Source organism: Pan troglodytes, chromosome 1 (assembly GCF_028858775.2).
Source record: "Pan troglodytes isolate AG18354 chromosome 1, NHGRI_mPanTro3-v2.0_pri, whole genome shotgun sequence".
Classification (NCBI taxonomy): domain Eukaryota; kingdom Metazoa; phylum Chordata; class Mammalia; order Primates; family Hominidae; genus Pan; species Pan troglodytes.
In genome coordinates this window covers 216,694,061-216,717,193 of record NC_072398.2, presented here as the reverse complement: position 1 = coordinate 216,717,193, position 23,133 = coordinate 216,694,061, and the positions used below count along the sequence as shown (strand labels likewise).

The 23,133-nt window shown below is 42.4% G+C and overlaps 1 protein-coding gene across 4 annotated transcripts in view; it reads left to right on the top strand.

Moving 5' to 3' along the window:
- Window positions 1-23,133, top strand: part of KAZN (kazrin, periplakin interacting protein) — a 1,230,044-nt gene that overhangs the window by 598,956 nt on the left and 607,955 nt on the right. The gene's annotated exons all lie outside the window — the stretch shown is intronic.

Sequence of the window (23,133 nt, the reverse complement as noted above, 5' to 3'; positions counted from 1 at the left end):
TGGAAATGTGAAAAAAAGAAGAATATGACAAAAATAATAACTAACCATAATTTGACTAGAGATAATCACGGGTAACATTTTGGGACTCTATATATCTATTATACACATCTATATAAGTTCTGTGTATCTGTATCTATATAAATTGAGATCAACTATATCTATATAAATTGGGATAAAATTATATATATATATAAACTGTATCTACATAAAATGTATCTATATAAATTGGGATCAATTTATTGCAATTCAGTGTAAATTGAATACACCGTTTTGGGCTGGGCACGGCGGCTCATGCCTGTAATCCTAACAAACACTTTGAGAAGCCAAGGCAGGCGGATCACTTGAGGTCAGGAGTTCAAGAGCAGCCTGGCCAACATGGTGAAACCTCATCTATACTAAAAATACAAAACTTAGCTGGCCATGGTGGCACATGCCTGTAGTCCCAGCTACTTGGGAGGCTGGGGCAGGAGAATCACTTGAACCTGGGAGGCAGAGTTTGCAGTGAGCCTAGATTGCACCACTGCACTCCAGCCTGTGTGACAGAGTAAGACTCTGTCTTAAAAATAAAAATAATAATAATAATAATGAATACACTGTTTTGAAATCACTTTTCAATCAACATTATTTAAGGAGAATTTTTCCTTAATTTAAATATTATTCAAAATAGAATTTCAATGTTCATTTCTCTCATGAATAAATATTCTTGTGTATAAATCTTTGCCTACATATCTGACTGTTTCCCTAGAATAGACTTGCTGGAAATGGAATTTCTTTGTCAAAGGGTGTGAACTCATTTTAAGTCTTTGTTACCCATTGTCAAATGCTTTTGAGAATGAGCATGCCACTTCAAGCCACCAACAGCCTGAAGAGGAAGGCACATCCATTCTCATCGTCTCAGCATTCAGCATCTTTTTGTGCTGGACAGTTTGGCATAAATGGCAGTGACTTGCCTGGTTAATTTGTTTGATTACTAGTCAGGTTGGCCTCTGTGATTTGTCTGCTCTTATCTTCCACCCTTTTGTTCTACTAATGGGTGAAGGTCCTTCTTTTTGATCTTTGAGACCCTTTTATATCAGGAAAAAATTTACCCTTTATCTGCGTTAGTTACAATTTTGTTTTCTTTGAAGTTTGGCTTTTGAGTGTGTTTGCTTTTTGAGGGACACAGTTTAATTTTTGTACAACCCACTCCATCACATTTCTTAAGATGATATTAATTGTGTGTATATTTAGAAAGTCTTTGTATAGCCTGAGATTAATGAACAACTCATCTGCATTTGGTTGGTTTTTTTTGTTTTTTTGGTTGGTTGGTTTGTTTGTTTTTTGAGATGGAGTCTCGCTCTGTCACCAGGCTGGAGTGCAGTGGCGTGATCTCGGCTCACTGCAACCTCTGCTTCCCAGGTTCAAGCAGTTCTCCTGCCTCAGCCTCCCGAGTAGCTGGGATTACAGGCGTGTGCCACCACGCCCAGCTAATATTTCTATTTTTAGCAGAGACGGGGTGGTTGTTTTTTAATGGTTATATTTTTGCAACTAAGTTTATTTCTATGTGAATTTTAGTATGAAATGTTTGCATTATAAAAGATTTTTTAAATGTAGAAAAATACAAAGAGGAGAATAAAATTCACCTGCCATCATGCTCCCACATAATCGATTTCAACATTTTTGAAACATTGTTCTAATCCTCTTAGTTTTTTCCCATCTGTTCATTTTTCCAAATAAACTTTAGAATCATTTGGTCACATTTCAAAAGAAAAATAAATTTCTCAACCAAAGACTATTGACTGAGAAAATACTAAGTTTATAAACTAATTGGAGAAGAATTGTCATTGTCACAAACTTTAGATTCCTTCTACAGAAATGTTTATACATTTGTTCACATCTTCTTTTGTATCTCAAAAAGATTTTTCCAATTTTCCTCATGTCGATCTACTCATTCCTTGTCATGTTTATTCCTAGGTGTCCTGGGTTTGCTATTGCAATTAAGAAAGTGGTTTTCTTTCCCATTTCATCTTTTAACTGGTTAATGCTGTTATAAGCAAAGCTATTGCTTTTTCTCTATTTGATAGTTAATCCACCTACTTTATTAAACCTCATGAACTCTAAGAGATTTACAAGTTACTCTTTTTTTATTATTGTTATACTTTAAGTTCTAGGATACTTGTGCAGAATGTGCAGGTTTGTTACGTAGGTATAGACGTGCCATGGTGGTTTGCTGCATCCATCAATCCGTCATCTACAGTAGGTATTTCTCCTAATGCTATCCCTCCTGTAGTCCCCTACCTGCCGACGGGCCCCGGTGTGTGATATTCCCCTCCCTGTGTCCATGTTACTCTTTTGATATTACCAGGGACACCTGGATTTCTACTGATTTTAATGAGAATACCTTCTGTATTCACCATTAAATATGATAGTAGTTGCTGGTTTTAGCTCGATATTATTTGTCATGCTGATTAAGTGGACTTGCATTCCTAGCTTTCAAAGAGGTTTTCTTTCCTTTTTAATTAGGAGTGGGTGTTGCATGTTATCTAATACATTGTCAGTGTGTGGCTATTTATAAGTTCTGTGTGATTATACCATTTATCTATATAAATGTCCCCTTTGTTCTATTTAATAATGCTTTTCCCCCTTCTGAATTCCACTTTGAATTTGAATTCTACTTTGTCTGAAATAGATCCTGCCACCCCTGCTTTTAAAAAGAAAAAAATCTTTTTGCTTGTATTATTTAACTTTTTTGCCTATCCCTCCATTTTTAATCTTTTCATACCATTGCTTTTCAGTGTCTCGAGCAGTAAGACATTTAACAATTATCAGCCCCATGCTTACTTTGTGCCAGACACTGGATTAAACAAAAATGGAAAAAGAGGATAGAATGTGCTGGAAGGGGTACATTCAAACCCAGTCTGAACTGGCCACTGCTGTGAGCAGGTTTGGGGGCAGCAGTAGATCCTAGAAGGGCCTGACCAGCTGGGGAAACTGGCCAGGCTGTCCAGAGGTGACAAGAGGATTGTCACCCAGACTTGCCCAAGAAGAGTGAATCTGAGTCTTGGAGAGAACAGGAGTTTGGGTTTTTCTGGGCCCAGATGGCCTCAGGGCTCCCTGGAATTTGGGGACCCCGCAGTTGGTCACCACCATGAATTGAGGAGCCTTGCTTCTCTCCACACTGTCTTTTCCCTGCCTCCTCATGGCTTCTGCTTCACTCATTCACTCATTCTGTCAGTGAATGATTCTTCAGCACCTGCCCTGCATAGGATGCCATTGTAGGTGCTGGGAAATCAACGGGAAGAAGATGGAAAACGAGACTTCCCTTATGAAGCTTCTGTTCTACAGAGGTGGGCAGACATGGCCAGAAAAAGCACTAGGCCATTTCCAATGGTGGAAGGGCCAGGACTGCTGCCCTTTCTGATGGCTTCTCTTTACACTTAGGAGAAAATTCAGGGCCCCATAATCCCTAGGCCCTACATAACCACACATGCACACACCACAAACCACACACACACACCACACACACCACACACCACACGCTACACACACCATGCACATACCACAAACCACACACACACCACACACACACCACACAGACACCACACACCACACAAACATCACACACCACAGACATATCACACACCACACACACACCACACATACACAGCACACAGCTCACGCATACACAGCACACACATCACACAAACACATACCACATACACACCACACACACACCACAAACCACATATACACAGCACACACATCACACAAACACATACCACATGCACACCACACACTGTACATACACAGCATACACATACACATACGACACACCACACACAGACCACACATCACACAGATACAGCACAGAGACACTACACATACCACATACACACTACACACCACGCACACACCACACATACACAGCACACATACACCACACACACCACACACCACACGCTACACACACCATGCACATACCACAAACCACACACACACCACACACACGCCACACACTACACACACCACACAGGCACCACACACCACACAAACATCACACACCACAGACACATCACACACCACACACACCACACATACACAGCACACAAACACACACCACACACACCACATACAAACCACATACCACATACACACCACACATATACCACACAGACACCATACATACATGCACCACACACCACACATACACTACACACACCACACATCCATGTACCACATATATGCTACACACACCACACACACACCACACATGCCACACATATACAGCACACATACACACAACACACATATACCACACATACCATGCACACACCACACACACTGCACACACATACACCACACACACTACATACCACACACACCACACATATCACATGCATCACATATACACCACACACACCACACACACACACCACGCACACCACATATACCACACACAGCACATATACAACACACACATACACCACACACAGCACATATACAACACACACATACACCACACACACCACAGACATACACCACACCATACATACATCACACACAATATACACACCACACATACAGTATACCCACCACACACACCACGCATATACCACACACACCACATAACACACTACACAAACCATATATACAGCACATACTACACATACACAGTGCAAACATTACACACACACCATACACCACACACCACACACATACACCACACACACTACACACACCACACACATACACCACATACACCACACACACACTACATACCACACACACCACACATGCACCACACATAACACATACACCACACATACACTGCATACCACACACACCACACATACGCCACACACACCATATACCGCATATACACCACACACATACACCACACACCACACACATACACCACACACATACACCACACACGCTGTACATGCATCACACATAACATACACACCACACATACAATATACCCACCACACACACCACACATATACCACACACACCACATAACACACTACACAAACCATATACATACCACACACTACACATACACAGTGCAAACATTACACACACACACACCATATACACACTACAAGCCACAAATATATCACACACACCACATACAGCACACACACCACATACAGCGCACACACCACACGTGCACACACATCACACATATGCACTCACATCACACATATACCTCCCATATATCACACACGTACACACACCATACCCATGTGTGAGCATGCACAGCACACACACATGCACACCACTACCTCTGCCATCCCCCACCACTTGCTCGCTGCAGCCTCTTGACCTGGACATTCCTTAATCAGGTCCCGGCCCTCTTCTCCTTAGCGCCTTTGCCCTGGCTGTTCCCTCTGCCTGGACATTTTTCCCTAGACGTTCGCACAGCTTGTCCCCCAACTCTCTCAGGCCTGTTGGAATGTCACTTCATCCACGCAGCCTTCCTGGACCACCTCTCTAGGAAGGCATGCCCCTCCCTCCCACCTGATCCCTCGGCCCTTTGCCTTGTTTTGTTCTGCCTCGGGGAATCTTAGGACTGCCTGCCCCGTGCTGTACACTCATCTGTGTCTTTGCCTATTGTCTTCTCAATCAGATTTTCTCTGAAATCCCCAGCATGGAAACCAGGCACAACACAAAGTAGACACTCAATGAGTATTTGCTGAAAGAACGGAAGATGAAAGCAACACCTGGTGTGGGTTGTGATGGTTCTACAGAATGACTTGGACAAGGCGGGTCCCAGAGAAAAGGAGAAGAGAGGAAGAGCTGAGCTGCTCAGGTCCCATCCATTCACATCCGACTCACCACTCTGTATCTCATTCCGCCTCCTTGGGGAGGAAGATGGGGTGGGGAAAGAAGAGTGGGGAGAAGCCCTCCCTCCCACAATGTATGTTGTTTCATCTTGTTTCAGACTCATGCTTGTATGATTTTTGTCTTTATCCTTGTAATTTGAGTTTTGCCGGAATGTGCCTGGAAATGGTGCCCCTTTCATTAATTTTGCCTGAAATATGATATAATATCTCTGCGTGCTCCCTACATCTTCTCCAATTCCATGAAGATGTCTTATTTCTTATATTCTTATGTCTGATTTCATTATAGATTTTCTTGTTCTGCATTCTGGGAGAGCTTCTCAAATTCATACTCAGGACATTGATCAGGAATCAGTCATTAGTCTGCAATGATGATTGTGTTCTTTTTGGCCTCATGGCTGAATTTTAATTCTGCAACTGCAACTTTCATTTCCTTTCAATACTTCTTTGTCTCCTCAGTCCCATCTCCAGGTCAGGGTTGTGTCTCAAGACAATTCTCTTTCAACCTCAACCCCTTCTCTCCTAGGATGTTCTATTCTTCTTCTCCTTGGGCCATGTCTTCTGGCTTTGTCTTCTAAACTTTTCTTCTGGTTCCTAGAGTAAATCATTTTCAGAAGCACGTATTTCCCCTGAATATTATGGATGTTTCATTCATTCATTCAACAATGCAATTTATTGACTGCCCATCCAGGGCTGAGCACTGAATTAGTCTCAGGAGCAGCCCAGAGCCAGCAAGTCCCTGTCCCCATAGATGATAGAATCAAATGGGGAAATTAAGCAATTATACAGGTAATTTTAATTAAGTGTGACAAGTGCCATAAATAAGATGTGTGCAGGGTTATAGCACAGTGTATAGTATGAGCACACAACCGTGGCTGGGCAGAGAGGGAGAGGGTAGGTAGAGGTTGCTACCTGCTCTTATGCTGAGCTCTTGCTTTTTCTTAATACTCATGTTTTTGAATTTGGGTCCCTCCACCCCCATCTTTGGTCACTGTCAGTGGCTTCTTGTGTGATGACAGTTGGGATGTTGAGTTCCCCATGTACTTCCTCTCATTGTCTATTTGGGTGTCATGCCAATCCCCCTTCAGGTCAATAGGCAGGTGACATGTTGATGTACACAGCCTCTGGTCCAATCTCCAGTGTGGCAAGGCAGGTCCTCTCGTGCCTAGCTGCCAACATTAGGTGTAATAGTCTATCCCCACTGCCTTACTTCTGACCTCCTGAACCAATCTGTAATGTCCATGCAAAACCAAAATCTCCAGGAAGCATTGTTTTTTGCACCCTTCAGGAGTAAATATGTCCAGAGTGGACAATTTATTCTAAAATGTGACCCCTTTCAGTACAAATTAAAATGCATTCGGTGCAGCATTTATGGGAAACTATGGAAGGCATATTGCATTTCCAATGCTCTCTGGTCATTGGGAGAGATAGCCTGGGTGATGTGGGGAGGTAGAGAATTCTGGGAACTTCCCCCACAGCTGACCCACTAGAATGTGGAGCACAGAGAGCACCAGTGAATCTGATTCTAAGGAAGGAAAAACAAAAATTCATGTCTCAAAGGAAAGAAGAAGAAATGAAACTCAGGCTAGTGGAGAAAGAGAATACAGCAAGGTTTCAAGGAGTTCAGATAAATATTTAAACTTGGAAGGCATTATGAGTCTCCCAGAACGGTATGCATCATTAATTCCCAGGCAGTCAGGTTAACAATGAGCTGCTAAAGAGATGACCTCTTGAATTATTCTTTTAATGGATTTCCCAGGTTAAAGTAGATTTCATTTAAGGTCAATCAATAGACAATTTTACCCAGGCCTGGTGATTAAAAGAAAACCATAAAGAAATCCTGTGACAGTAATCATTTTGGCTCAATCAGACCTTCCTTTCAACCTGAAAAGCCCTAGATGAAGGCCACAGCATGGATTAGGGCAGGGGCTCCTGGTTCTATTTTCCATTAATTCCCTCATCCTGAGTGAGTTTTAACTACCCCTGCCCCTTTAGCCAGATGGCTCACTCCACACCCCCAGGCAAAGAGAAGAAATTCATGCTCCTTTCCTTTCTGGTAGATGAGGCACACACTGGAATAATTTAAATTAACAGTGTAGATCTAGCTTATTTCTTGAATTCCCAATGATTGGTCACAGTGAATTAGCATGAGTCAGAATTTTAGTTTGACAGAAGTGATTATATTAGGATCCCTGCGAGTCTCTGGGTCTCTCCAACTCTCCTTCTTTATTAGAAGTAGCCTCGGGAAATCAGGAGGAAATGAGATGCCCAGGAACATGTATCTCAGTGATCCACCATTGACTTGGTTAGGAAATTAGGGGTAGAGGAGGCTTCTCGAAAATGAAATTGCCTTCAGGTCTTGCCAGTTGATTCAAGGGCTTGCAAAATGCATCGAGGAATTATAACATTGGAAGGAAAGGGGGCTTTCCTTTCTCCATCATTTATCTTCAGGGAGTCAGTGGAACCAACGTTCTTTCTTTGAAAGGTGGGTCTTTAAGAGTGAAATATTGAATCTTTCTTTCCTTTTTCTTTCTTTTCTTCATAGTCCACGACTTTTTCTAAAAGTGTGTTTTACCTGATCCAGCATTTTGAGTTTATTAGACAGGATTTTTCCAAGGCTTGCTATTTATTTTCACAGTCTCGCTTTTCACCGATTCAAGACAATGAAGAAGAAAGATCCTTGTTGCCATGTGGTTATTTTGAATAAATTAGACTTTAAAGGGGCTGCTGGTTTCCAGTTCACACACATAATCGAACTCTGCTGTAGTTTCCATATTTATAAAAAAATCCCTGCTGTGAAGCTAACAAGGAAAAAGCCTCTGAATCTCTTCTTTCTGCTTATCAAGAATCAAAATAGAAACAAGGAATGTTTGAAATAATACAGAAATGGCACTGAGGAATGTGAACATTCTGGGGGGAAGGGAATAACTTACGTGTTGTTGGGGGTGCTTGTGCATGCCAATATGAAAATTGATATTCATAGACTCATTAACCACAATGTTAGGGGGCTAGAGATTTGATTTAATCCTTGATATTTTTATTTTCATAAAGGCCAGAGATAAAAGGTGTTTCCTTTGGAGACAAGAATAGCTTCTTGAAAGACTTTAGTTATTATTGCTGTTGAAAAGGTTCGTGATCACTTTTGAATATATTATTATAATGATAGATGAGGAACAGTGACAAAGAAAATAGAAGCCTAATTTTTGATTCCCTTGAAATTTTCAGCTCTGAAGCAGCTCGGCAGCGACTCTAAGAATACTACTGGGCTCTCTCAGTCACACTGAAGCATCTTTTCTGAGTTGAGGCATAGGTGAAAATGTGTGCGCGCCTACATGCAAAGCGTGATATTCACATGCACATTCTTAAACATGTAGCATCAGCATTTGAAAGGCTTACCAAAAAAAGGAAAAAAACAGCTGGAATTCAAACCCAGAAACCAGGAAGCAGCTGCAGAAATACCTAGGTGTGACTCTACAGAGATTCTGGCTCCCTTTCCAGATGCATTGATCTTAGAACTTGACAACTGAGAAATGGATCTTTACCATTCTTTTTGCCTAAAGTATTATATATACTTGAATGCAACATTGTGTTTTATTTTCCAACTCTGCCAAGATTCAATCTACTGGTATTGAATATCCACCAAAAGAATGCTAGACTATTACAAAGCATGCACAAAAGAGGTACAGAAAACCCATACGCCTTATTCTCTCTCCAACTCTGATAGCGATAAAACACCGACTTCACCCTTTACACTCAGAGATTCTGACTAATAAGCAGAGACAGAGGAGAAAGTGAAATTGAATCTCAATTATAAGAGATATAAGAGAATGACTGTTTTTATTGCAGTTGTAGAGTTTGGTCTTTTCTATGCTTTACTTAATTCTGTTACTAAAAAAAAAAAAAAAAAAAAGATCTTTTTTGTTTAAATTCAGCTGCAAGAGTCTAAAGAGGTTTGAATAGTGGCAAACTGTAATAAATCATTTTAAAAGGGAAAAGATTTCACAAAAGTAAATCAGAGTCATTTCCCTACCTTAGAACTTGAGTTTCCATTACTTCCAGGAGGTTTTCAACTTCAGGATGAATAGAGTCACCAGAAGAATAATTTATTTCAGTTTAAAGTTGGCCATATGAATGAGTATGGAATTTGAAACAGAGTAAAATAATAGGACATTTAATACTGCTTGTCAAAGACTACTTACCCATTCAGCCTATGAAGATATATTACTTGGAGAACCAGACTGTCAACAGAATTAAGAATCTGGAAGACTTAGAGGGTTAGGGCTTAGCTTCCAATACAGCCTCCCGATCAACATATTGACTATTGCTTGGCCCTTTGGGAACTATTGGGCGGCTGATCCAATTTGAGATGGAAAAAAAAAAAAGAGGAAGAAGAAGAATCTACAATGTAGAAGAAAAGGCAGAGTGACAAAAACCCATCATTAGAAAGAAGTCATGTTAATTCCTTGCCCATGGTCTCGTAACATATTTTAATGACTTCCTATGCCTTCTGGTTAAAACTCAAGCTTTGCAGCCTGGCACCAATTTCTATCCGGTTTCCCTTGCCTGTACTTTTACAAGCTGCTTCTCCTTCACCTCATTCGTATTCAATGTCTGGGACTCAGTTCAAGGCTCTTACTTTGGAAACGTTCCCTGACTTTCCTCACTGATCCCCTCTCCAGTTTTCTTCTTTCACATTACCATAGCACCTTGAATTTACAAGGCACAAAATCCATGGCTCGTCAGTGTTCTTTTATGCCTCTACTCCATCATAAGCTCCTAGCTCAAAGGACTCGTTCCTCCACCTCCTATTGGTAGCACTGTGCCAGGTCGTGTCCACTCACCACTGCTGACCCTTTCTCCAGCCTTCTCCTGCCTGCTCTGTGCCCCAGGGTGAAGCCACAGGCAGGCAGTGCTCTCTGGCTTCTAGCTGGGAAGATGCCAAAGAAAACTGGAGGGTAGGCCAGGCACGATAGCTCACGCCTATAATCCCAGCACTTTGGGAGGCCGAGGCAGGTGGATCACTTGGGGTCAGGGGTTCAAGACCAGCCTGGCCAACATGGTGAAACCCCGTCTCTACTAAAATTACAAAAATTAGCTGGGTGTGGTGGTGGGTGCCTGTAATCCCAGCTACTTGGTGGGCTGAGGCAGGAGAGTCGCTTGAGCCCTGGAGGTGGAGGTTGCAGTGAGCTGAGATCAGGCCACTGCACTCCAGCCTGGGCGACAGAGCAAGACTCTGTCTCAAAATAAAAAAAATAAAATAAAGGAAAAAGAAAAAAAATGGAGAGTGGAGGGTGGGAAGAGATAGGAGTCTGGGTACTTATTCTCCTGGGTCCCTCCCTCCAAGCCATGGGTTGGCCAAGGCAGCAAGCCCCTGTCTAAGTAGCCTCTTCGCTACAGTGACAGTTCCCCAGGTTCTAGAACCCCTTCTTCCCCTTCCTGTTCAGGCCTGGGGACCTGGGGACAGTAACAGCTTCCCACTCTTGCCTGTCCTCGGTGCTTTGTCATCCTTTATTGATTTTCTCAACCCTGCAGCAGCACGGTAAACAGTTCCCTCGTTAAACCCTCCTCAATTAACCTTATTGACGGTACCGTTGCTTTTCTGCCAAGATCCTAACCAATGCATTGCCAAGCAGAATCCCCAGCAAATCTAGGAATCTGTAAATATTTGGTGAGTGTGTTTATAAAACTAAGATCATGCCAAAGTGGACATCGGGTGACTGGAGTTCTGATGGTAGCTCTAGCTCAGGCAAGTCGTGTGAGTTCAGGCAATGCTAAAAGCCCCCACCTCTCAACTTTTCCCAAACATAAAAGAAAGCTTAGATGCAGAGACTGCTTCTACAATCCCCATCACTGCTAAGTGCACTTCTCTTGCACATCTCACTTTTTGGGGTGGATGCTCACTTCTCTCCCCCACCCAAGTCTTAGATAGGGAGAAGGCTGCCTTGAGGCTCTGCCATGGGATCGATTCCTCCTAAGCTAGAAGATATTGATCCCGTGACAATTGCTGTCCTGCCTTTCTTTTGGGAGGAGCTGGCTGTGGGCACCAGGATTGTGCAAAAGGGAGGTATTTCTGAATAACAATGGCGCATTGTCTCATTATCGATTGTTCTGCAGTCTAACTGGGTTAGATGGGTGCACATTTCAGACCCCTCCCAAGCAAACCAAATCCTTTAAAGGGAGAGAATCAGGTGTAGACAGAACAGGGTTATTTTATTTCATATGAAGATGCTGAGCTCCTGATGAGTTACATTTTTATTTCTTTTTGAATGCTAAAAATGACTGATGGCCACAGTCCTGGCAATGACCCTGGCTTGGCCCTAGTGGCTTGGGCCTCAGTTGTACTCCAGGTCTTGTCCTTGCCAGCCTGTCCTGAAACCCTCACTGAGCTTAGCGGTGTGCTCACATCTCCTGGGAATGTTCTGCCCCTGGCCGAGCTCTGCATCTGGCTAACTTCTCCAGTAGGCGCAGTAGCAGAGGCCCACCACACTGTTCAAGGCACCTGATGTTTCATTAATCAAAAATGTTTTAATTTCTTTTAAACTTAGAAAAACGTGAATAGAATAAGTGAATTCATATAATAATGAATTAAGTTGCATTATATGTCTTTATGTCAATGTGTTTGTAAATATAATTTTTAATACTTTCTATGAAGGAGAAGGCCACAAAGGCAAAAGCACCCAGGGCCCCCAAGTCATGATGCTACCCTGCCCTGCAGAATGCCAGCAATGAAGTATTCCTTGGGCAAATAAAGTCTGGGAACTCAAGGGCCACACCTCCCCTGGGAGAGTCATATCCTACGCTGGCACGTCAATGAGCCAGAGCTGTGCTGCAGTGGGAAAATCTGTTTCACTTCCTTTAAGCCAACTATTCCCAAACGTAATTGCACGCAGAACACTTGCAGAAACACCGACCTAAACTTTACTTGTTTTATTTCTCTTTTCAGCCTAGATAATTTCTCAAAACTTAAGTAGTACAACCTTGTATTTATTTTGTAAATGTCCCTTGGGAAATTTATAGTTATAGATGCCTATTTTTTAAAAGAAGCAAGATCTCAAATTAATAACCTAAACTTCCACTTTAAGGAATTAGAAAACCAAGAGCAAACTAAACTCCAAGCAAGCAGAAGGAAGGAAATAATAAAAACTGGAACCGAAACACATGAAAGATAGAATAGAAAGATGATAGAGAAAATCAAAGAAACCAAAAGTTGGTTCTTTCAAAAGATCAACAAGATTGATAACCCTCACAAAGAAAAATGAAGACTCAAATGACTTAAACCAGGAATGAAAAAGTAGACATTACTACCTACCTCATAAAATAAAACAGATTATAAATAAAACAGAGTATGAGGAAATACTATGCACATTATATGTCAACAAATGATATAGCCTAGATGAAATGGGAAAATTCCTGGAAGACACAAACTACAGAAACTGACTCAAGAATAAATTGAAAATCTAAATTGACTTATAACAAGTACAGAGATTAATTTCTAGTTTTAAAAAATTCCCACAAAGAAAAGCCCAGGCCCAAATGGATTCACTGGTGAATTCTACTAAATGTTTAAAGAAGAATAAATACCAATTCTTCACAGACTTTTTCATAACCTAAAAAGAGCATCTGCAATCAATCAATCAATAAATAAATAAAATAATAAAAGCCCACAATTAACATGATACTTAATGGTGAAAGAATGAATGTTTTCCCTCCAAGATCAGAAATAAGACAAAGATATTCATTCTCACTACTCCCATTTAACATTGTACTAGAGGTTCTAGCCAGCGCAATTAAGCAAGAGAAAGAAAAAAGTATCCAGATTGGAAAAGTAGATCTATCTGCAGAAGCCATGGCCTGGTATATAGGAAATCCTAAGGAATGACTCACACACATACTCAAAACCATCAGAATTAACAAATAAGTTCAATGAAGTTGTAAGATACAAGATCAATCTTGTATCTTACATCAAGATATAAGATGTAAGATACAAAATCAATTCTATTTCTATACATTAGTGATGTACTATCCAGAAATAAAATTTTAAAAACAATTCCTTTTAGATTGGAATCAAAAAGAACAAAATACTTTGGTATAAAGTCAACAACAGAAGTGCAAGAATTCTACACTAAGGACTACAAAACGTGTTGATGGAAATTAAGGAAGACTGAAATAGATGAAAATAGTCTTCCATGATCATGAATTGAAAGAGTTAATATTGATAAATGGCAATACTCCCCAAAGTGATCTATGGATTCAACACAAGCACTAACAAAATCCTGGCTGTAATCAATCTAAGCAATGGAAGATTATTCAGCCATAAAAACGAAGGACTGATCTGTGCTACAACATGGGTGCACCTTGAAAACATTCTGCTAAGTGAAAGAATCCAGTCATATTGTATGATTTCACTTATATGAAATATTGAGAATAGCCAAATCAATAGAAACAGCAGATCAGTTCTTCCTGGGACCAAGGGAGGGGAGAATGAAGAGAGACTAGTAATGATTACAGATTTTTGAGGGTTGGGTTATGAAGAAGTTTTGAAATTAGTTAGTGGTGATGGTTGCACTACTCTCTGAACATACTAAAAGCCACTGAACTGTAGGCTTTAAAAAAGGTAAATTTTATATGTGAATTATATCTTAATAAAGCTGTTTTTAATGTCCCCTGAGAGCCACTGCCAGGAATGCCCCTCGTGGGTCTGTTCTAGTATGTAATGAAATCTGTGCTTGTCCTCTCCAACCCCTTCGGGACTTTCCTCTGCTAACTCTGCATCTTTCCAGACTGAAGAGTCTTGATATCTTCATTCATTTATTCACTGATTCATTCATTCACCACATATCAACTGAATTGTGCTTTGTGCTAGACCTGAAGGCAATAGTTTTGAAGAAGACAGACCTGGTCCTTGCCCTCAGACGAGCTTACAATCCAGCATATATGCACTTAGAATTAAATTCTTAATTTCTGGGTTTTTTAGGTCATCTCTTGCAGGGTAAGGGCAGGAGTAGGGGGTAGAGAAACCATGAGCTCTCTTCTTTAGAGCCCTCTGTTCAGGTCTCCAGTAAACCCTACTCCTGGGGGCCTACCAAAATGTTACCTTCTGGCAAACGGTCAGTTTAAAAGGTTTACTTTTTATGCTTCCTCTATTTTAGTTGAGGACTGAACTAAACTAAACCTCCAACGTCTGCTGGGCTCCTGGTATGTCCTGAGCACTGTGTGATGACCACAGCATCCCTGCAAGGTGGGTCAGAGCAACAGAAAAAGTAAAATACAGACATTGACAGACACTATGTGCCTGGTACCATGCAGGGCTTTTACAAGCATCATCTCATTCCATCCTCCCACTAACTTTATGATCCCTATTTTATGAACACCCTTCAGAGAGAGTTGCTCAATGACACAGTTAATGAGTTGACAGCCAGAACTTTCACTTCAGCTTCACCTGGCTCTAAAACCCATGATCATTCTTCTCTCCTGTGCTTCTTCTTAGATCTGCTTTCAGAATACCTAAATGTCTTTCAGACCCAAATGAATGAACCTCTAATGCAGGCTCAGGGGTCCTGGGGCAGGTAGGTGGAATATGGGTGGTTCACATTTCTGGCTCCTGCACCCACCAGCTAAGTGCTTTTGCCTCCATTTCCTCCTCTAGGAAATGGGTCAATAGCAATGCCAATCTCAGAGAGGTATTATTAAGATTCAATGAACTGGCCGAGCGTGGTGGCTCGTGCCTGTAATCCCAGCACTTTGGGAGGCTGAGGCAGGTAGATCACAAGGTCAGGAGATCGAGAGCATCCTGGCTAACACGGTGAAACCCCATCTCCACTAAAAATACAAAAAATTAGCTGGGCGTGGTGGCAGGTGCCTGTGGTCCCAGCTACTCGGGAGGCTGAGGCAGAAGAATGGCGTGAACCTGGGAGGCAGAGGTTGCAGTGAGCCAAGATCACGCCACTGCACTCCAGCCTGGGCGACAGAGCAAGACTCCATCTCAAAAAAAAAAAGATTCAATGAATTGATATGTGTAGAGTGCTTACAGCATATCCTGGCTATACTAGATGATCAATAAATATTCACTGTAATTCCACATCAAAACACACAGACTTAAACAGCAGTTACAATGAATCCTCCGCCTGATTGACTTACCAGATGCTGGCCACCATGCTGGACATTCACCGTCTCCCATGTCCAACCCTCCTAACCCCTATGCAAGCAGAGAACAGTTATTATTCCCATTTTACAGATGAGAAATCCAAGGCTAAAATTGCAAAGGCTAAGATGTAAGCCAGATTTGATGAACCTATGCTAATACCCTCCTCCTCTTAGGGCCAGGGGCTCACTGCATTCCTCAGGACTTGGAATCACTTTCTTCCTCAGAAAGCTTCCCACCCTGTGGTCTGATCACATCATGGTATCTAAACAGCCCTGGTCATAGCAATGAGCTGTAACCTGGCCCAGTACAAGGGTGAGGCAAGAGAGGCACGTAGGACAAAACATTTAAGGAAGCCCTCACTCTCAAGGTTGCACAGGGGTAGGGCTGGCCTCCGAATTTTCACACCTCCTTAAATGTCGTGCCCTAGTCGCTTTGATTGACTCACTCTAATCCAGACCCTGAATGTATCTCCAATCAAGAAGTCCCCAGAGCTTGTCATAATGAGGACGAAGTATCACGGTTTGTGTTTGTAGCTGACAATTACCTTGTCTCTGAACAACAAGATGGAAACAGACTTGGGGGTAGTGTAGAAGGAAGACTCTGTGGAGTCTGGTATAATTTGGAGGCTAGCACTGGCCACATTTACCATCAATTTAAAGCTGGGAGAGAGAGAAATTTGAAGAAAGCCGATGGTCTTGAGTTAAAATGCTACAGGATGTTAGAAAAGATAGGGGAATTCATGGAAACAAGTGAAAACTAGCATAATGAGGATTAATGAAATGCCAGGCATTTTCTCTTGTGGAGAAAGAAGCTACTGAGTAAGCACTTCCAACAAGCGAGTTCTCGTTGGCAAACTGAATTGCAGAAAGGAAGCCAGGAGAAGATGCAACACGGAGTGGAAGCAGCTGATATGATGGGATCTGCTACTCAAGGGGAGATGAGAGCTATCTGGGAGGAATAATTTTTGTAGGAAGAGAAGCTAATCAGGGGCAATGGGCTTCATCAGGTAAGATGCATCAGCAATGCCCATCTTCTAGTCAAAGCTTTGAATTAACATAATCCTCTGTAATCGTCTAAATTCCAGAGTTCTTTGGAAACATTAATGAAGAATTTCCTGCTCCACCCTCTGAGGTAAAGCGCTGTAGGATAAATTTATTCTCCCTAATGGCCAAACTCATGTTCAGGTGGAGGCCAACAAATTAAAGGTTTTAAGTTCTTGTATTAACTAGAATTGTTTAGGTTGCAAGTGATAGAACATGACTTGAACTAGCATAGACAGAATGGAGACCTGATTAGAAGGTTACAGGGTGTCCCTGGAAACCCAAGGGCAGTGGAGAGCTGAGCCTTAGGAAGCAAATACCACTGAAACTGTAGCTCAGGAGGGAACTAGGGATGCCTTCTACTTCCTTGTCCCTTTTCTGCTTCTGTGTAAAAGGGGTTTTCTGCTTCTCTGCCCACCTCTTAGGAAATAGCCACGTCGAATAACTCCCCCACTTGAAGCCTCTCCTATTTCCAAGAATAGCCATGCTGATGGGCATCTCTTGGTCCCATTCTAAACTCCCAGAGAAAAGGCTCATGGGCCAGCCTAGGCCAGTGGCCATCCCTGAACAAATCAACCGTGGCCAGGAGGGTGGGTCTGAACATGGTTCCTCCCCTTCTAAGCAAGTGGATGGAAGGAGGAAAGGGCAGGTTCTAGAAGACAGGTCCTAGGCAGACAAGCCAATAGATGTCTACTATGTTTCTTCCTTCTGTGACATGTGATATCATCCACAATTGTGCGGCAATAATTGACTAAAGCAACGAAAACCTGAGATTGAATGTTCGAAAGTTCACTAGAGTTGAAGACATCATGCTAAGTGAAATAAACCAGACACAAAAGGACAAATACTCCATGATTCCACTTATCTGAGATCAAATAAATTTGATTACTCTAAAGTAATCAAATTCATAGAGACAGAAAGTGGGACAGTAGTGTCCAGCAGGAGGGGAGAATGAGAACTGATTGTTTCATGCACAAGGAGTTTCAGTTTGAGATGATGAAAAAGTTGGCCGGGCGCGGTGGCTCACGCCTGTAATCCCAACACTTTGGGAGGCCGAGGCGGGCGGATTGCCTGAGCTCAGGAGTTCGCGACCAGCCTGGGCAACAGGGTGAAACCCTGTCTCTACTAAAATACAAAAAATTAGCCAGGCGTGGCGGCATGAGCCTGTAGTCCCAGCTACTCGGGAGAATGAGGCAGGAGAATCGATTGAACCCGGGAGGTGGAGGTTGCAGTGAGCTGAGATGATGCCACTGTACTCCAGCCTGGGCAACAGAGCAAGACTCCATCTCAAAAAAAAAAATTCTGCAGGTGAATGGTGGTGATGGTTGCTCCACAATGTGAATGTACTTCATGTCACTAAACTGTGCACTTAAAAATGGGTAAGATAGCAAATCTTATGTATATTTTACAACAACAACAAAAATACATAAAAAGTGACCTAGAGGGTGAGGAGGACAGGCCAGAAAGATGATACCACTTGGGCACATAATGATGTCTTTTTGTGCATCTGTGCCACACAATGGGTTATTCTCTTTGCTTAAGAGGACATGTTTTTTCTTCTTTACTTGGAAAACTCTTAGTCAGTCTTCAAGGCCCAGCTGATATAACCCATTTCTGTTAAACCAGACTTCACTCTCCCATGGTGACTTAATCACATCCTTCCTATATTTCTATAGCAGTATATATGTCATATGATGCTATTACTATACATCACATGCCATGATCATCGTTTATACCTTTGTCTCTCCCGCTGGCCTGTGAATTCCAGAGCAGAACCATGAGAACAGTATCATATGGTGGTTCAGACATCAGACTGCAGAGGCCCAAATCGCAGTTCTGCTGCGCACTCACCTGTAACCTCGAGCAAATTGCTTTCTGTGCCTCAGTCTCTTCAACTGCCAGAGTGGGGATCATCATTATATTTATCTGGGTGGCTGTTGTGAGGATTGAATGAGGAAGCCCACATAAAGCATGGTATGGATTGCTGACACTTCATAAGTGCCCGATAAATTTTAGCTCTCATTGTTATCACTTACTGTCAAACACGGCGCCAGGGACAGTGCTTTAGAATGGATGAACAAAATAAGGAAAGAAATAAAACTGTGTGTATGTATATATAAATTGTCAGCTACGAGAAAAACAAATGGAGCCAAGATTAAATAGGAAAAGATACGGTGGCTACCGATTGGACTTGACAGTGGTCTCAGCTTTGCAGAGGAGGCTGTCTGTATTGGTTCCAAACGCCATTCAGGAAAGATTAAGCTGAGCCCTAGTGAGAACACTAGGAAGGTTAACCAGCCATCCCATTGTGGTGCATCCGCATAAATTAGGCACCCAGATCATCCCTTCCAAACATAGATTTTCATTTGCCTTCTTCCACAATCTGCAGAGAACAGATTGGCACTAAATATGTACATTGCCTTTATATTTCCCCAGAGAAAGAGATCGATAAAGCCCCTGTTGGTTTGGAGAGCATGGGTTTCATTGTGGGCCGGGTCCTTATTTTTAGTACTGGATCTCTTGCTTTCTGGACCACACTGCTGCATGAGATCTCTCTCGCAACCCCTTTCATTTTTATTTTGAACCACTCTGACTTTGAGGCCCATAATGATGCTAAACAAAATTCTCATTTCAGTAGAATGGGGGCTTTGTTCCCTATCACAATCGTCCATCTTGGTAAAATGACTTACAACAGCTGCTCGGAGAAGTAAAATCTGATAGAAACAGAGTCTGCATAGATATAAACATAAACATTAGTTTCTATGGAAACAAAAGTTGCCAAGCGATGGCTAGAAGACCTAAAGAGCCTGTATTCCAGGAATCAAGTGCTAAATATATAGTCAGTGCATCCACCAGGGATCACACCAGTAACGCAGAATTCTTTTTGAGAGTGGAACAGAGTGCATATAAGATTTTGGCTAAAATAGACACCACCTAGCAGAATCAATATGAAGGAGAGCTGTGTTTTCTTCCCCAAATTGAAACCATATTTCTTTTCTTAATTGAAAGCCTTGGGGCAATGAATCAAACACTTATGGAATTCAGTCAACAATTACATCCATGGGCACCTCATTCTGATCTCCCACCGGAGCTCTGCAGGTCTAATAAAAATTTGATGTTAAAAAAATACAAAAAAATTAGCCGGGCTTGGTGACGGGTGCCTGTAGTCCCAGCTACTCGAGAGGCTGAGGCAGGAGAATGGTGTGAACCCAGGAGGTGGAGCTTGCAGTGAGTCGATATCGGGCCACTGCTCTCCAGCCTGGGCAACAGAGCGAGACTCGGTCTCCAAAAAATAAAAATTAAAAAAAAAAATGTGACGTTGCAGTACTTGGAGCAAAATCTTCCCAAGACTCTCTCAGATGGACCCAATTCTTGTGACCCCCAGTACCCTGCCTCCACATAGCCACCTGCTTTCCCATCCTCCTGCCATCATTGAGGAGTCCCTGAAGCAGTTGTTATTCCTGGGGCTGAAGGACTCTGGCTTAAATGACATTGGAAGTGCTACCCCAAGAGAGCCTAGGTATGTTCGTGCAAAGCCATCAGGCTGGACTAGAAGAGATAGTTCTGGGCTCCACGCTGGACTTGTTGAAGCTCAGGTGTCCCCAAGACAGCCAACCAGAGAGAGCTCATCTGTTCCCGTCACTATTGCTGTGCAACAGATTACCCCCAAGACTTCATGACTTAGAAGGATCTTCTTATTAGGCTCGCAGATTCTACGGGTAACATTGCCACACCAAAGTTAAAAATATAATAATAAACTACAGATGAATTTTAAGACCTTCATTAAACAATTTCAAATTTTAAAAGAAAATTCCCTACTTGACGGATAATAGTTTATGGCCTCATCATAGCAGCAACCTGGTGGAATCACCTGGTTTCAATAGAGGCGCTCTCCACTAGTCAGCAAGCCCACATGACATCAAGAGTTGCCGTAAGTGGAGGGCTTAGAGGACACAAGTGTCCAGGCACACATCATCCAGCATTTATGTAGAGCACTTAAAGCCCAGTATAAGAGTAATTATGTTTGCTCTTTGGACCTCGCCCGTTCTCCCTTCGTGGTTTCAGAAAAATCTCGGCCATCATAGTCACCATGGTAACAGCAACATCTGCAGCGGATCCAGCCTGGAGGATATTTAAGGATCAGAACCCGATCAGACAGGAACAGGTCCCATCCTGGGTGCAAGCAGGAAACTAGGAAGGGCATTTCTGGGATCATTGCTTGCCTGTTCTGTCCTGTAAGAAAGCAGAGACCACAGCATTGTGCAAACAGAGCTAAGGGCTTATTGGAACCAGTGGAAATTTAGTACAAGGATGACAGGGAATAGGTTAACAGGGCAGTGAGAAAGGAAAGGCGTATAGTGTTAGCACGGAGGTACTATGATGTGTGAAGAGTTTAAACAGTCTCTGAAGCACAGTGTACCACCAAGGTATTCTAGAGAGTGCTTTGCCATGGGCAAATTCAACTATTTATTAAAGGCTGACTGTGCTCCAGGCCCTATAATGGTGGCTTACACGTATCATTGCATTTAGTTTTATACTATATCCCTACAAAAGTGGTAGAAATGTGGTATGACTATCCCTGTTATATAGATAATGAAATCCAGGCTCAAAGAGGAAGTGACTTAGCTTAAGTCAAAGCTGGGATTCACACCTAGATCTTTCTACCACTCAAGCGCATGGTCTTTCCACCAACCAGTGTGGCATGTCCATGATGGATGGAGATGTGGCCCAGCTCACCAAATGGATGAAACTGCCATGGCCTTTACACATGTGAAGCCTCCTTTGACAATGTTCTATCTGAAATGACATTAGAGAGGTAGGCAAAGAGCCTCGTAGGGCCGTGGAAAAAGATTAGATTTCATTCTAAGAGCAAAGAGACACACCTAAGTCCATTCTCTGATTCACAAATGATTCCCTGAGCTTGCATCACGCGCCAGGCCTGTGTCTGACACTGGAGATACAGCAGTAAACAAGACAGACAATGCCGTGTCCCCCTTTTCCTGGAAGAGGCAAAAACCAAGCAAGCAGATGAAAAATAAATACACACTCATCTTATGAAGAAAACAAAACAGAGTGATGTGGTATAGAGGTCTGAAGGATGGAGAAAGGGCCCTTTTTGGATACAGAGATCAGTAAAGGCCTTTCTGAGGAGGAGATATTTGAACAGAGACCTGAAGAAGGAGATGGAGCAAGCCATGCAAAAGCTGAAATAACATTCCAGAAGGATTCATTAGTACAAAGGCTCAGAAGTCAGAAAGGGCTTAGCATTGAAGGCCAGTGTTGCTGGGGCAAGTTAGAGGGACACAAGTGTGAGATGGAGTTAGAAAAGTAGGTGGTGCCAGACATGGATCTCCGGTGAGTACAGTTGCCAAATAAAATACAGGACTTGGCCAGGCACAGTGGCCTATAATCCCAGCACTTTGGGAGGCCGAGGTGCGTGGATCACCTGAGGTTGGGAGTTGAGACCAGCCTGACCAACATGGAAAAACTCTGTCTCTACTAAAAATACAAAATTAGCCAGGCGTGGTGGCATATGCCTGTAATCCCAGCTACTCGGGTGGCAGAGGCAGGAGAATTGCTTGAACCCAGGAGGTGGAGGTTGCAGTGGGCCGAGATGGCGCCATTGCACTCCAGCCTGGGCAACGAGAGCAAAACTCCATCTCAAAAAAAAAAAAAAAAACAGGATGTTCAGTGTAACAAATAGGTCAGCAACAAAATCTTTTTTGTATAAGTATGTCCCAAATATGCATGGGATATACTTTATACTAAAAAAAGGTATTCATGGTTTATCTAAAATGCAAACTTAACTGTGTATCCTGTACTTCTGTTTGCTAAATCTGGCAATGCTATATAGTGAGCTCTCTCAGGAATTGATTCTGAGAACACTGTAAAGTCATTGAAGGGTCTTAAGCAGGGAGTGACATGAACTGATTTACATTTTTTAAAGATTATCCTGGCTGCTGTGTGGAAAATGGATTGTGGTGAAGAAAGAGAAGAAGCAAGAGAGAGTCAATGTTGATCAGGCAAAGGATGATGATGGCTTGGCTTAGGGGGTGGCTGTGAGCTCAGAGAGTAGACTGATTCAGGATACACGTTGGAGGCAGACTCAACAGAGCTTCTAATG